Consider the following 12,624-nt stretch of genomic DNA (forward strand, 5'->3'; position numbering starts at 1 on the left):
CCTCTGCCATAGTACCAAGGGCATAGGAAAATGCAAATTTTTGAAGTTTCTTGCATAAAGAGCAATACCAGAGAAGACCAAGAGATACAAAAAGCCCAGATAAGTTTATTTATTCTGCGTATCGCTTCAAAACATGTCAAGATTTCCAGGCAAAGCCAACCTTTTTTCAATTTTGTTTTTGCAGGTAGATTTTTGGTATTATTTCTGTTAAATCCTCCCTGTTAGAACGCTGTCGGGTTTTCGGCTGTTTGGAGGGCCTGGAAAGGCCCGGGGTGGCCTTGGGGCAGCCGCGTATCGAAGGGCGAGAAGAGGCTTCAGTTCTTCTTTCGGTTTTTGTGTTTATTAATTGTTTATCTAAAAGATTTTCTTTCAGCCCGACAGAGCTCTGCTCAGCAGCCAGCCATGAGCACACTGTCCTGCCCTCCGGGCGGTCACCTATCTTTATACCCATGGTTACGTGTACAATATTTATCATTTTTCCCCAATACCATTTATTCTTATTGTCGGGTGCACTTTTAGTAATGACCAATCCCAAAGTGCCACCATCACCACAGAAGATGGAGGAGAAGAAGAAGAAGAAGGACAGGACACGCCCCAATTCCTCCATCTTACTTCTCTAAACCCCCCTGTACAGAAATCCTAAACCGTGTGTTTCACTCTCTAATTAACCAATCCCTTCACCATTCACCCCGGTGAAACCCTCCTGTCCTCATACAGGTGTCGTCTCCTGTGTAGGATCAAAGTCCAGCCACCAGACACTTCTGGCAACATTCCAGGACTCCCGAGCCCCCCAAGGGTGGCCTCGGTGGCTTGGCATCTCAGGACTCAGATCCTGAGATCCCACAGAACACCTTGTTTTAAAGCATCGAAAACCCCCAAAAAAGGAGAATATTTTTGGAAGCAAGCACATTTCATTTCTATCAGAACACAGAGAGGGATGGAACAGCACAAGCGCCCACCACTGAGGCAGATGCCACCCCAAAACCCTTTTTTGCAGTGGTTTGCTCTTTTCATCCCCGTGCTTCAGACAGAAAGGGAAGAGGCTCTGTGCATGGGCACAGGACAAACAGTTCTCATTTCTGCTCCTGCATTTCTCAGCTATTTGTTGCTCTCTGTCAGTGTGAAACGTTCTGCAGGGCTCTATTTAAAGCTGAGTGCCCCGATGAGAGCTGCTTTTTGGGAAACATTTCTTTATTTGCCCGGGTTTCTGTGTTTCCTGGGGCTCTCAGTGATCGGAGTGCGAGCTGAGGAAGTGCTCAGAGCCTCCTCTGCCTGCAGCTGCATTTCACAAGTGCTGGAAGTGATGCCTTTTTGGGCTACCTAAAAAGAGAGGCCAGACAGAATTGAAGGAATAAAAAGCAGTTCTGTTTATTGAAGGACCTTCAGGTACATTTTGGGCAGACAAAGCCCCTCACGGCCTACACCCAAAATGGACCATGGCTCACAGGTTTTTATATTTTTATAAGTTTGGTCCATTTGCACATTGGGGGTAAATCTGCCAATTCCAGCTGCAGGTAATGAAGTCATTGAGCCCCAGTTTGCTCCCCCAAGTCCCTTTTGTTCCCATCTCTGGCCCTGAGGCAGTGAGGTGTCCTTGATTGCCAGGCCTGGAGAGGAATTGCTGTGTGTGCCCAAAATGGGAAAGCTGCAGCTGACACTGGGTGTGGGGTTTGGAGTTACACACTAAAGAACTGCAAGATTGCAGTTCAAATAAATAAAAAATAAAAAAGCTAAAATCCTAAAGTATCAGAAGTAGCCAAGGATTGCTCCATGAGAAATGGGAACATTCTTCCCGTTTTTAGAACCTAGCTGCCCCTTTATCTCTGACATGGCTGCAGCTCCAAACTTAGCAGATTTTCCTGACTTTATATATATATTTTTTCCTTCATCTATTCATTTTCAAAAAGACAACTTTATCCCAGGAGCTGCAGCATTCCCTCTTCCATTTTTTTTTTCTAATAGCAAGGTTAGAATTCTAAATCAAACTTAATTAAACTTTTCCAAGTGAGTAAATGCCAACATATGGACAGCCACTTCCCTGCTAATATCAAGCTAACAGAAATTCTAATTTCTAATTGGTTTTATTCCTAATGATTTGTTTGCATTGGCACAATAGCTTATTCTAAATGTGGTCTTGCAACATGTGATCATGAAAAAAAAAAGGATTTATTTCCCTCCTTCTTTTACTCTGAATTAACCATTGACATTTATTAGTGTTCCATCCAAAGCCCTGGGATCACAGTTCCCCATGTTGCTAATTCAATTTACTCCATACATCTTTCAAACAGAGTTTGTGTTTTACATTGATATTTTTTTCATAGTTATGACATTTAAACAACTTAATCTGAAGGGGATCCCTTGTTTGTGCTGTGTGTTCTTCATTGCTGGAAATTGGTTTTTGATGGAGTCTGAATTTAAAACACTTTCCTGGTAGAGTTCCTGGGGATATCAAGGCTGGCTGCTGAACCAGATTTCTCAATGTATTTTTATTCTGAGCTGAAGCTGTCCAGCTTTTTTCCATGAAAAACCCTGAGAAAAAAAGGGTTTTTTCTAAACTGAGCAAAACTATTTGAGGTTAAGACCATGTGCACCTGTTCTGCATTCTTGGAACAGTGACTTAAATGTGGAGAATTTTGTAGCTCTATTTTTATATATCCTGCATGAATACAAAGAAAGCTTCAACTTGCACCAGAATTTTCCTTGTGGACATTAATATTTGTGCTGAAATGAAGAGAAATGTCAGAATCACTTGTTACTGACAAATTTATTTTTATATTTAATTTATTCTTTTTTTCACTGTTTCTAGTGAGAGAGTTAAACAATATTAAGTATATTTCTTTATGGAATAGTAGTAGTTCATACTAAGAGCTCCTTTTTTTTGGGAGAAGGTCACTGTAGCAATTATCCCAGCACAGCCTTCCTTGCACTGTGGAATATATTGTCCTGTAATTTTGGCTCACAGTCTCTCAATTAATCCCTCAAATAATTATTACTTGCAGAGTTTTAAAGAGGAATTATTTTTTAATTTAATTATTTTGTCTTTTTTGAATATAAAGTATTTTTTGTTTGTTTAGCAGTGCCTGTGAGGCTGTTTATAATTGTTTGTTCTTACAGAAGTAAAATTCTTGTAAAAGGCTTTTTCTGCAAGTTCGTACAGAGCTGCAGAAATTTAAGTGAATGCAATTGCTCTTTTCTAGGGGTTTTGATGAAAATATTTTCCACTGGTCATTTTAGAATACACCTGTCTTGATTTTTGCCATATTCTAAAATGCTTACAAGGAGCTGCTTCTACACTGAGATTGCATGAAATTTTATTAGTAGAAATTGTCTTTTCTGAAGCCTCCCATTACAAAATCCTTGATTCTTAATTTCCTGCTTTCCTGGCTGGATATCCAGCCTGTCTGTCTCTCTTTATGACTTTGTCTTTCCTCCATTTGAACCCATCACCTTTGGAATGAGAGAGCAAAGGAGGTCCTGCTCATCCAGCACTGCTTGGGGTTTTTTTGAGTCAATTGATATTTGTATTGCAATGTGGAGTTTTTAAATTTTCATTTTATTTTAGATTGGGTTTTATTTATTTTCATTTTTCATTTATTTTTTCATTTATTTTAGATTGGTTTTTATTTATTGCCATCTGTGGGGTTCCCCACACCAGATCAGCTTTGGGAGCCAATTCCTGACGGAAGTTTTGTCTCAAGCTGGTGTCAGTAACAAGATATTGAGGACTTGTGGAGTGCAAAATGTGCAGTATTTTGTCATGTAGGACCCGCAGATTAAAGAATTATTTCCTAGTGCAAAGTGACCCACGTCTGCTTTGTACAAATCTCTGTTGGGCTGCAAATTCTGAGGTCCCCCAGCTGCCTTCCCTTCATGAGAGATGTGCAGATCCCTGACAAAACTCTTGGATCTTGCTCATCACACATGGCCAGGGTGCCAGGCACGACTCAGCTCTCTGCTGGGGAAGAGGCAATGAGATTTTGCACTTTGGGACAGCATAAAAACTCTTCTCACATATTTCCCAGGAAGAGATCCTCCAGAAATATTAATTCTGCAAATAGGACTCGGCTAGGACGTGCCCTTGCAAGTCAAGTGGTTGAATAACTGCACTTGAATCCTTGTTAATAAACACAGAGCAACTTTTCAAGGTCTGATTCCTGCATTTGGAGCCCATGTTTTACCTTTAGAATATGAGGTTTTATTTACCTGACATGCCTAGCTTGGAGCAATAGAAGTGAAGCTACAACAACCCAGCATCAAGGTTTGTCTCTCGCAGTCCCTTAGAACAGGACTCGTGATGAAAATTCCTTTTTTTTTTTTTTTTTCCCTTGCATTTCTCTCTTTTTTTTTTTTTTTTTCTGGCAAAAAAAGGAAACAAAATTGAATATAAACACTGTAGAAGTATTTGCTTGGTCTTTTAGTGGAGTGAGGACCCATCCCTTTTCCTGATCTCTCCAAAATGAATTTCCTTGGAGATGCCAGGCAGAGGAATCCTGCTTGACACACCCCATTTTTCTCCTGAAATGAAGGGAATATTTCAATGAACATTCCTGTGCTCATGAATTTGTGATCAGGCTGAAGAACGTGTGAAAATACATATATATATACATAGGCAGAGAGAGAGATAAATAGATATATGTGTATCTATACCTATCTATATCTATAACTCTAACTATATAATATTCTTATATTTATATTTTATAGATATATTTTTATTTATATTTATAGGTATATTTATATTTGTATTTATATCTATATCTGAATCTATATCTATATCTGTATCTATATCTGTATCTGTATCTGTATCTATATCTATCTATATGTATTTCATCTATATATCTATATCTATTTCTATTTCTATATCTTTATTGTGTATGTATATATCTACATGTATATATCTACATTTTTATATCTATATAATCTATAACTATCTAATTCTATATTTATATCTATATCTATCTCATCTATATTTATCTATATCTTATCTATATCTATATCCATGTCTATATCATCTATATAATCTATATATCTATATCATCTATATCTTTATCTATATAATCTGTATATATTTCTATTTCTCTATCTTTATATCTATGTCATCTACATCTATCTATATCTATATCTATATCTATATCTATATCTATATCTATATCTATATCTATATCTATATATATGTATTTCATCTATATATCTATATCTATTTCTATTTCTATATCTTTATTGTGTATGTATATATCTACATCTATATATCTACATCTTTATATCTATATAATCTGTAACTATCTAATTCTATATTTATATCTATATCTATCTCATCTATATTTATCTATATCTTATCTATATCTATATCCATATCTATATCATCTATATAATCTATATATATTTCTATTTCTCTATCTTTATATCTATGTCATCTATATCTATCTATATCTATATCTATATCTATATCTATATCTATATCCATATCCATATATCTATATCTATATCTATATCTATATCTATATCATCTATATCATCTATATCTATCTCTCTATCTACATCTATATCTGTAATCAATATAATCTATATCTATATCCATCTATGCTTACAGGGCCCCCAGATTTGTTTCCTTGCATATAGATGCCAAAAAAGTGTAAATATTTAGCAGGAAGCTCTGGAGCTGGCAGTTACATAACAAACCCACAGGGACAGCCGCTCTTTGCTTCCCCCTCCCTGCCCCCCTGGAGCCCTTACATAACAAACTGGTGGATCACAAAGCCAGGAATTCTCAGATTGGCTTCAAAGACGTGTCTAAAAGTGGCTTTTAGTGAGTGAACAAACCCCCCGAATGCTGATGTTTGTGGGGTAATTTTGTCACCCTCACAAATCCCTTCTGTGGGTTTGGAGAACACTGATCCTGCGGGTTGCTTGTGTTAGGAAAGTTAACCCACAAACACCAGAGGTTTATGTCCAAAAGGAGACAGAGGAATCCTTTGACTTTGTTTGAATAAAGGGAGAGGCCATGGGGCATCCCCTGGGGTCTCTCTGATTTTTGGAGGATGCAGCCTCCTTTTTATCCCAATTTCCCAACTTCCTTTTCCCTTTCTTTCCCCATTTCTGAGGTACTTGAGAGCTTCAGAATTCCCAGAACACCTGATCCCAAAGATTCCCCTCTAATGTATAACCCAATCCTTTTTATCCCAATTTCCCAGCCACATTTCCCTTCTCTGTTTCCCCATTTCTGAGGTACTTGAGAGGCACAGACTTCCCAAAACACCTGATACCAGAGATTTCCCTCTAATGCACAACCCTCCCTTTTCATTGTTAATTCTTACAAAATTTAGGGGTTTTTCTTCCTCATTGTTTCTTTCATCTTTCAATGTCTAATTTCATTTATCAGCAAACCTACAGTTTATTTGCAAAAGCAAATATCTTTTTCCATTCATCAATCAAGGAATCCTTCCCATTGTTTCTTTCCTCTCCCAGTGCTGTGTCGGATCTCAAGATCTCAGTCCTGAGGTGCCGGGCCACCGAGACCACCTTGGGGGGCTCGGGAGTCCTGGAATGTTCCAGAAGTGTCTGGTGGCTGGACTTTGATCCTACACAGGAGACGACAAGGATGAGGGCTTCACCGGGGTGAATGGTGAAGGGATTGGTTAATTAGAGGGTGAGACACAGGGTTTAGGATTTATGTACAGGGGGGTTTAGAGAAGTAAGATGGAGGAATTGGGGTGTGTCCTGTCCTTCTTCTTCTGCCTCTTCTCCTCCATCTTCTTTGGCCACGGTGGCACCTTTGGATTGGTTAGTACTGAGAGTGCACTGAGTTATAAGAATAAATGGTATTGGGGAAAAATGATAAATATTGTACACGTAACAATGGGTATAAAGATAGGTGGCTGCCCGGGAGGGCAGCACAGTGTGCTCATGGCTGACTGCTGAGCAGAGCTCTGTTCGGCTGAAAGAAAATCTTTTAGATAAACAATTAATAAACATAAAGACCGAAAGAAGAACTGAAGCCTCTTCTCATCCTTCGATACGCGGCTGCCCCAAGGCCACTCCGGGCCTTTCCAGGCCCCTCAAACAGCCGAGATAAACCGGACAGTGCTGGTTTTATCTACCAGCTTGTTTGGAAAGACAAATCCACCATTCCTCTCACTTGGAAATGTTGGTCAGGCTGCCTGAACCCTTGGGGGGAGTGAGGGAAAGGCAGAAATGGGTGAAATTGCAGAGATTTCTGTCCCTGTGCTGCTCTGCCCTCGTGGGGAGTGATTCAACATCTGCTGATGCATCGTCATGCCCAGGAGGATTTGGGGCAGGAATGGTGGTGCCGGTCACTCCTGGGACTCCTTGTGGAGCAAAAGACAAGGCACCAGGAGGAATCTGCAGGAATGAACGCTGCAGTGTTTGTTACAGCCCGAAAAGCCTTGTTAAGGAGGGGAATTTATGGGTTTTATCACGTAATTTTTGGGTTATTGCTCCTTTTCTTGCACAGCTAAGTACATTTGGAAAGTTAGAATCATCAGTGGTGCTGTTGGGAAGCAGAGCTGATGACAGAGCTGTAACTTTGAGCTGCTCAATTTGCTTTAATAACATCAGTGCTGGAGCTGCAGCGAGGGAAAAAATGTCTTTAGAGAGAAAGAGATTCGATAAAAAGTTTTTATCGGGGAGCTGTTGTCTTTCTGGTGACAAAACCAGTTTGACTGACTAAAAAAATTACCTCTGGGGGTGTGAGGAGATTTTCCTAGGGAATTTAAATGCCACAAGGTATTCTCAGCTTAAAAATAGCAGTGTGTAGGTTGAAATGAGTAGCTGAGAGGTATGTGCTGTAGGTTGGGATTTAGGAATACAGATGTTCCCAGATTTTTAAAAATGTGCTTTTTCTGATTTAAAAATTACTGTGCTGCAGCTCAGGATTGTATAGTTTGTAATTATAATCATTATGTTATTCAAAGCAGCTTAAAGAATCTCCTGATAGCTGTTGGAAATTTTAAGCAGATATTTCTTTTTAGCTGCGCTGAGCCCGTGTGCCTCCTCCTGTATCTGCTCTGATTTGGGTGATATCAGGAGAAATGTGCATTGAAATGGTGTAAAAGCACTCCAGATCCAACAGGACATGAGCCTGCCAAGCTGTCAGGTGATGCTGTCTGGCTTTTTGTGGACTTCTATTCATTCCCTTTCTTGCTTGCTAGCTTTCACTAAGTTAAAATTATTAATAACATCCACCAGATATTACCTCATGCTGCCTCTTGCTCACTGTTCCTGAAGTGCTTTAACCTGTTCTTGTGCCTCCTCCTCTCCTTCTTCCCCTTTTCACCACAAGCACATTCAATTTTTTTCTAACTTTCCCTTTAATAACCTATGGCTCTCTTCCTTTTTTTTTATTTTCAATTTTTTCTTTCTAAACCCTTCCATATAATTAAATTCTGTTCATGCACAGGAGGTTTCTCAGGCCAGTTTTGAATTTTCTTGAGATGAAGTGCAGCCCAGGTGAGTATCTGGGTGTTTGCTCAACCCTCCAGTTCTCCAGTCCCTGCAGAGATGGAAATCCAGCTGCTGCCACCTCAGCTGGGCTGAGAATGGAAATTCTGGGCAGGTTTGGAATTCTCCAATCCCTGCAGAGATGGAAATCCAGCTGCTGCCACCTCAGCTGGGCTGAGAATGGAAATTCTGGGCAGGTTTGGAATTCTCCAATCCCTGCAGAGATGGAAATCCAACTGCTGCCACCTCAGCTGGGCTGAGAATGGAAATTCTGGGCAGTTTGGAGCCCTCCAATCCTTGCAGAGATTGAAATCCAGCTGCTGCCACCTCAGCTGGGCTGAGAATGGAAATTCTGGGCAGTTTGGAGTTCTCCAATCCTTGCAGAGATGGAAATCCAGCTGCTGCCACCTCAGCTGGGCTCCCTGCCTGTGATGGTTCCCTATTCATGCTTTTCTATTCTTTCTCTTCCATTCTTTCTCTTCCCTATTCTTTCCTTTCCTTTGGATTTTTCCTTCCTTTCATCTCCCCTCTGTAGAACACTTTTCCATCAGCTTTGCTGATCTATTTCTGGCCCACTTTTAAGCTTTTTAAAGTCCTGTTCTCCTTCCACAAGGTTCTGGAAATGTCCTTTCAGATATTTTATGGGCACAAGAGTGCCCTTGGTGCCTTTTTGTGTTTCTGAGCCTCCTTTGGGGCTGTGCTGCCAGGTTCTCCCTCTCCTGGGGAGCTCCAGCTCACCTGGGTGCTCCTTTTGGGATAAATTGATCCATTTTAGGGTTCCATCTGCTTTTTTTTTTTTTTTTTTTTTGTGCCAAAGGAGTCTCAGCCCTTTACAGCCTTGACTTACAGGTTTTCAGCATCTCAGTTTCAATCCCTGCACATTTTCTGTGCTGTGAGGGTCAGACTTTGGCCAGGGCACACTTTCAGAATTGTGAGAGAAAAGAACTCGTTGTTTCAAACTTTTTTACTTCTCTGCATTTGTGGTTTCTGACAGATAGGGCTGTTAAAGGGAATTTAAGATTAGAACATCACAATTTGCTGTCTTGGAATGAAACCCTGCCACAAATCACATCTGCATGCTAACAACTCTTTTGTGCTGCTTTTCACTCTGTGCATTTCAATAAAAGCTCAGGCTCAGATTTTTGGGTAGCACTGAGAGCCACGTGCTCTGTGTGAAAGCAGAACAACAATCTTACACCTCAACATGAATTTTTCAAGCTTATATGAACATTTATGATAAATATTAGGTGCTTTAAATTCAATTTTGCTACTTAGGTATATTATTATGATGTATTTTATTAATATTTCTTATTTTCTCCTTATCTGTAAGATCAGTGCTGGGTCACTTTACACTGCTATAGGAACAGATAATCTAAATATAAAGTTAAGATGTTTGTGTCATTTTCCCCTATAAATACATAAAGTTTCTTTCTGTAAATACATGTAAGTCTTTCTATAATTTTTAGAAAACCATAACAGCAGGAAAAAAAATATTAAAAACTCAATTATTTTTCTGTAAGTATATGAGAAAATATTAGACAGACTCAAACCAATGGAGATGCAGGTTTCCTTTATTTTTTTTTTCCCTATCAAAAGGAACACCTCTAAAACAGTTTGGAAGCAAGAACACATAATTCAAGTAAATGTTTCCTGACAGATGGGTCATGTTGTAAAGGGCAGAGGTTGTATTTTAAAATCTTGCTTTTCATATTTTTCAAAAAAAATCTGCTCAAATTTTGCTCTTTTAAGAAGCAGGCAGTTTTTTGCTGGAATTTATTCCTAAAAAATAACATTTTGCATTAATTTATGTAGCGCTTCTGTCTCCTTTCTGTGGAGTGTAAATTGCAAAAGCAAAATTTGGGGAAATTCTGATGGTCTGATTGACTTCTCACCCGGGCCCTGGGGTTTGAGAGAGGCCACCTTGAATCTCAACAATTAACAACTCAAAAATCAACTCAGAATTTCCTCCATCCTCTCAAAGACTTCAGGTTTTGATGAGGTCTGGCCATTAATTCCTCTACTCCTAAAATTCCCTCCTCCCCTCAACCACCCCTGCTCCACCCGAATTTATCATTGTCAGCTGAAAGGAACAGAAAAGAAAATTAAATGCATTTAAAATTTTGTTGTTTTCATTGGGTTGTGGATGATTGTCTCATGATTTTAAGTCATAAACATAATTTTTTATTCAGTGTGGAAGCTTGTCAGATTTAGGGACACTTTCCAAGAACTTGATCTAAGTTCAATCTGTTTCCTTCAGATTTTCTTCCATTGTTACAAACAATTTTTTTCAGCTGGAATAAAAACAAAATTTTCAGCTGAAAAATGAATTCTTTTGTTTGGTTGTGCTTAAACTACAAGGTATCTACAGGTAATTCCTTTTATGTTAATGATAATATTTTGTATTATTTGCATGCTCCATGATACCATTTATGTTAACATGGAGATCAAACTCAAAATTAACCTCACTGCTCAAATCAAGGAAAATATTTATTTTTTATCTAATTTTTCTTAATCAAAGGTTTTTGTTTTGTTTGGTTTTGGTTTGGGTTTTTTTTTTACTGAAGGGTCTTGGAAATATTACTCTGCAGCAGATTTTTTTAAATTTTGTACAAGCTGGGTTAAATTTCAATCATTTGAAAAGGAAATAAAATCAGTGTTTGACTGTGGCTAGACCAGGCCATGTTTCTTTTGTGAGAAATTGAAGAGGAGGTTTGCTGTTAAAAAAACAGAATATTCATCATATTTAATTCTAAGTCATATCCAATGAAAAAAAGGAGAATGAATTCTGGTGTTATATCTGCTGAAACAGAATTACTTGCACTAATTTAAAACAATCAAGACAAAAGTGAATCTGCTGATTTGGAAAATGAATCTAAAAATCCAACACTGCCCAATTGAGACGATTAAGTTTAAACAGAGCAAAATTCATAATTCCTTCCCAAACTCCCATTGTGCTGCAGGAGGAAGTTGCAGGGTTGGTTTCTGAGTTACATTTGAGACTGGTAATGAGCAGCTGAAGGTACTGGACTTAAAAAAGTTTTTAAATTTCTTCCTTGAGTTCTGTAAAAGTGGTTTTGGTGAGGTTCTTGTGCTGCAGGTTTGGGTGGGCCAGCAGTGGAAGGACATCCCTGCCCTTGGGAGCAGCCTTTGCCTTGCCCTTAGAAACTCAGTGTAAACTACAGAGAACTTGGCTAAAAACTCCCTTTATTTTCATTTTCTTCCTCTCTTAGTGGCGGTTCAGGCTCATCTTTCTTCCTTTGACTTTTGGTAGTTTTGTTATTGTTCACATGCAAGAGTAATTACTCAGCTGGTTAATGGATTATGATGCTCCAGTTTGTAATTTGAACACAGAAATCAACCTGGCTGTTAATTCTCTCTAGTGAGAGGTGATGAATAAACCAAATTAAACTTCAGTCAGGGGTGGGAGCAAAGTTGCTGAACCCCCTGGTACCTGGGTGAGGTGGAGAAGTGATGTCAAATTCCTGCCTGGTCCCATTCTTCATGGAAAATGGGAACAATTAATTCTTCCCAGATCCCCCAGGAGAGGAGGCTCTGCTGGCCAGGCTGGGTTCTCCTCTCTCCCACCAGCTGGAATTTCTCTGGATTGTGGCTCTGGAATGTGCCCTTGGCCGCCCAGTATTTCTCCCAGTAAGAAGGAGAGCTATGTCACTTTCCTTTGGTGAATATTATCCTTTTAAAAATTTTAATTGAAATAAATAATTAGCAGATGTATATAAAGTAATTCAGAATTAACAGTTCAGAACAGAGTGGTTCTCTTAATGCTGTTTTGCTTTTGGCAGCAATAATGGACTTGCAGTTCTAGAAGCATCCCAGTGCATTTCTCTGTAGGGAAGACTGATGAATTAATATCAGGGAATTGTTTTTACTCAGTGTTCCTTAATACATCCATTATTAAATTGAAATGCTGAGAACCTCAGTTGACCCCAGTATTCTTTTAAGGAGTGCTCCCTTTAAGTGTGTTTAGTTCAGAACATTTAGAAATTGTGTTGAAAATTGTTTAAAAATTTTTTGTTAAAATTGTTTAATTTAATCTGGCAGGGTGTTAATATGAATTTATTGCCATTGCTTTGCATTATTTAATGTCATTCATTGTTTTAGTCCTTCCTGTCACCTTTAGTATTATTCTTATTCAGTATTATTCTTATTTGT

At 38.8% G+C, this 12,624-nt stretch overlaps 1 protein-coding gene across 15 annotated transcripts in view; it reads left to right on the forward strand.

Moving 5' to 3' along the window:
- Positions 1 to 12,624, forward strand: part of ATP2B2 (ATPase plasma membrane Ca2+ transporting 2) — a 404,406-nt gene that overhangs the window by 292,964 nt on the left and 98,818 nt on the right. The gene's annotated exons all lie outside the window — the stretch shown is intronic.

The sequence above is a fragment of the Zonotrichia albicollis genome, chromosome 12 (assembly GCF_047830755.1).
Source record: "Zonotrichia albicollis isolate bZonAlb1 chromosome 12, bZonAlb1.hap1, whole genome shotgun sequence".
Lineage (NCBI taxonomy): Eukaryota > Metazoa > Chordata > Aves > Passeriformes > Passerellidae > Zonotrichia > Zonotrichia albicollis.